Source organism: Furipterus horrens, unplaced genomic scaffold (genome assembly GCF_987537825.1).
Source record: "Furipterus horrens unplaced genomic scaffold, mFurHor1.1.pri manual_scaffold_17, whole genome shotgun sequence".
Lineage (NCBI taxonomy): Eukaryota > Metazoa > Chordata > Mammalia > Chiroptera > Furipteridae > Furipterus > Furipterus horrens.
Genome location: NW_028327187.1, coordinates 53,687,251 through 53,691,478, shown reverse-complemented (window position 1 = coordinate 53,691,478; position 4,228 = coordinate 53,687,251). Strand labels below are relative to the sequence as shown.

The following is a 4,228-nucleotide window of genomic DNA, read 5'->3' as shown; positions in this document are numbered from 1 at the left end:
GAACCCGAGTCTGGGCTGAGGCTATGAGCATGCTTACTGGTTTGCCAGCAGAGTAGCATTGTAGACAAGCCTCAGGAGGGCTGAAGGGTGCCACAGGACCAGTGGGGGGGACCTAATTCAGTGCGGCTCACAGCAGAAAGCTGCAGCAGGCCCATGAGTGAGAGAATAGCAGCCTAGAATCCAGCTAGGTCTCTTCACAGACAGACAGCCACAAAAAAAAAAAAAAGATTTGAAACCCATGGAATTTTGACCAGGAGCGGATCCAGAAATAAAAGACTGCGCCCAAAGATTGTACGGGGGAAAAATTCTTTCTTTAATCTATTTCCTACCTTCTCTCTCTCTTATTCTTCTTAATTTTTTTGTTTGACTGTTTTGTGTATCCTCCCTCTTGCACTAAATATATAACACATAAGTGCTACATAATCCTAATACTATACACTTCCACTTACTCACTTCATTCTGTGTTCTTCCCTCTGTTTTTCAACATATAATGTAAATATTACTTATTGCCTGGCATAACCTTGACTTACTTGCTACTATTATTATTTTACCATCCTTCCTCTCAAAAATCGTCTTTCTTGCAGTTAGCCAACTCTTATCTGTTTTTCTTATAGCATAATGGTCTTAATCTTTTTACATCTATATTAATACTGGCTTATTTGTTGCTGATAGTGTGATTGTGGGTGTAGAATATTTTAAGGGTATGGGTTTCTTGCTTGGGTTGTATGTTTGTTTTAACAGCATCTCCACCAAAAAAATCAAGACAAGGTCGGCAAGGTGACTCTCAATCAAATAGCGAGAGGGAAGGGTACACCAAAGAGTAACTTAAATACAAGCAGACAGCTTAAACAAATGGTATAAAGGGCATCCCAAGAGCTTCAAGCTCAGGAGATCAAAGGGACTGCATCACTGAATCCCCCAGGTCTCCCATACAGAATCTCATACCTTGAAGGTGGGAAATCAAAGCACACAAATCTAAGAAACGAAAACAAGAACTAAGAGGCATCCGACATGGAGAGACACAGAAACAACCTCCCAATGAAAGGAAAAGAGGAATCCCTAGACGTACTGCTAGATGAAACAGAGTTAAGCAAACTATCATACACGGAATTAAAAAGAATCGTTATAAGGAAGCTCAATGAACTTGACAAACTCAGAGAAAACTACAATGAACTCAAGAGGAATTACAAAGAACTCCAGGGAAACTACAAAGAACTCCAAGGAAGCTACAAGGAATTTATTGAGAACTATACTAGCATAAAAAGGACATAGACACTATCAATAACAACCATGAAGAAATGAATACAATTTCTGAACTGAAGAACACAGTAGAATCAATCAAAAGAAGACTAAATGAAGCAGAGAATCGGATCAGTGAATTAGAGGACAACATAGAAAAAAATTCTCAGACAATACAACAAAATGAAAAATATTTGAAAAGAATAAAGAGGGTTTAAGAGAACTGCAGGACAACATGAAATGAAACAATATCTGTGTCATAGAGATTCAAGAAGGAGAAAAAGAGAAGCAAGAGATAGAAAACCTGATTTAAAAAGTAATGAGAAAATTTTCCTAACTTTTTTTAAAATGTTTTTTATTGATTATATTGTTACAACCATTCCAATTTTCTCCCCCTTGCTCCCCTCCACCCAGCACCCCCCTCCCCCAGCAATCACCCCCAAGTTCATACCCCTGGTTCGTAAAAGTTAACTATTCTCCCCCTCTCAAATATTAGGACCCTTTGTAATCTTGTAAAAGACAATGGGCGAAGGTCTCAAGCTCCTCTAGCTGCTTCAAGCTGGACATGGTCATCGTCCTACCTACCCTTGGGTCCAGAAAACCCTAATAAGAGTGGGGGTGTGGAGGGGAGGGTGGCCTTCCCACATGGGGAAGGATCGTGCAGACTCCAGGTCAGTTGGCTGTCTCCGGTCAACGGCGTGCTTGGCTTAACAGGCTGGTGTCCTTGTTGTGTTCTGGGGGCAACAGATTTGGCGAAAAGGGTTAAAAGACATCATTCACTCCATAACTACTAGATGACAAAAGGCAGGGATTAATTTTTCAATGTTCCATATTAGGGGAAAAAAAAAAAGGCTTCTTTGTAAGAAGGTGTGCTAGGCACATCTCACCTGTCCAAAACCCTTTTGCCCATTATACTTAGTTTGGGCTGAGGTAAATAGTTTAGGTTTTCCCCCTCTCAGACCTCTGGGCCTTTTCTGTCCAAGCCATTAGGATTGAAAATAGAAACCCGTTTTAAAGTGAAGCCCACAGACCACCCCATTCTTCCCCAACCCAGCCATTTAGTTCAGCCAAACCGTTGAGTCTCAGAAAATTTTCCTAACTTGATGAGAGAAAAAGTCATGCAAGTCCATGAAGCACAGACGGTCCCATGAAGATGAACTCAAAAAGACCCACTCCAAGGCACATCATAATTAAAATGTCAACATTCAAATACAAAGAGAGAATCCTAAAGAAATCAAGAGAAAAAGAGCAAATAACATATCAGGGAGCTTCGATAAGGCTATAAACTGATTTCTCAACAGAAACACCACAAGCCAGAAGGGAATGGCAAAAAATATTTCAAGCAATGAAGAACAAAGACCTACAACCAAGACTACTCTACCCAGTGGAGCTCTTTTTCAAAATGGAAGGTGAAATAAGGAGTTTTACAGACAAAGGAAGACTAAAAGAATACATCTCCACAAACCAACATTGCAATAGATGCTAAAGGGAATGCTTTAAGAAAAAGAAGAAAAAGAGAGATAGAGAGAAAGAGAGGAACACAGGTACAAAGGGAGATGAATAAATACCTGTTGATAATAACCTAGACACAGTACCCTCCGCGGTCCTGGGATCCGTCTCTTGCTTCAACAGGGTTTGGACGGAAGAGACCTAGGATCGCGCTTTCTTTCCAACTATCCTCCATCTTTTTTAGTCACCATCTTTGGAACCACCTCAGCAATCCTCAGCCTCCGAGACCAGCCAAAACCATTTTTTTGGCCTTAATAATTCATTGCAGAACGACCATGACCTCCCAAGTTCATCAGAATTATTCCACCGAGGTGGAGGCCGCCGTCAACTGCCTGACCAACCTGCATCTGCGGGCCTCCTACACCAACCTCTCTCTGGGCTTCTTTTTCGACCAGGACAATGTGGCTCTGCAGGGCGTGGGCCACTTTTTCTGAGAGTTGGCTGATGAGAAGCGCGAGGGCGCCAAGCGTCTCTTAAAGCTGCAAAACCAGCGCGGTGGCCGCATTCTCATCAAAGACGTGGTGAAGTCTCCCCGAGATGAGTGGGGTAAAACCCAGGATGCCATGGAAGCCACCTTGGCCTTGGAGAAGAACCTGAACCAGGCCCTTTTGGACCTTCATGTCCTGGGTTCTGCCCGCATAGACCCTCATCTCTGTGACTTCCTGGAAAACCATTTCCTGGATGAGGAGGTGAAGATCATTAAGAAGATGGGCGACCACCTGACTAACATCCACCGGCTGGCTGGCCCCCAGGCTGGGATGAGCGAGTATCTCTTTGAAAGGCTCGCCCTCAAGCATGACTAGGAAGGAAGCCTTTGGATCCCAGAGGCCTTTGAGGGGCCCCTCTGCATTTCCCTGGTGTCTGCCTTTTGCCTGAGCCTCTCCTTGAAATGACTAGACACCCCTTAACCACCCTGGAGCCCTCTCTGGTGCATTGGACCAAATGGAAACAATAAAGCTTTTTGCAACAAAACAAAAAATTATAATAACCAAAATGTAAATGGATTAAATGTCCAATCAAAAGACATAGAATAGCAGAATGGATATGAAAATATGACTCACATATATGCTGTCTACAAGAGACACCTGAAAACAACAGATTTACACAGACTGAAAGTGAAGGGTTAGAAAAAAGTATTCCAAGCAAATGAATATGAAAATATATATATATATATGGGGTAGCAATACTTATTTCAGACAAAACAGATTTCACAGCAAAGACCATAAAAAGAGACAAAGAAGGACATTTCATAATACTTAAGGGAACAAACCATCAAAAAGCTATAACTCTGGTAAACATATATACACCCAACATAGGAGCTCCCAAATATATAAGGAAAATATTGAAAAATGACAAGAAGAATATCAATTTCAAGACACTCAAAGTACAGATTTTAATACCCCATTGTCAAAAAAGGGCAGATCTTTCAAGCAAAGAAACACCAAGGATATTGAGGCATTGAACAACACTCTAAATGAAA

General features: G+C 41.7%; 1 pseudogene; it reads left to right on the top strand.

Annotated features, from left to right (window-relative positions):
• Nucleotides 1–3,023: 3,023 nt before the first annotated feature.
• LOC149991016 (ferritin light chain-like) lies at nt 3,024–3,551 on the top strand (annotated as a pseudogene).
• The last annotated feature ends 677 nt before the right edge of the window (nt 3,552–4,228 follow it).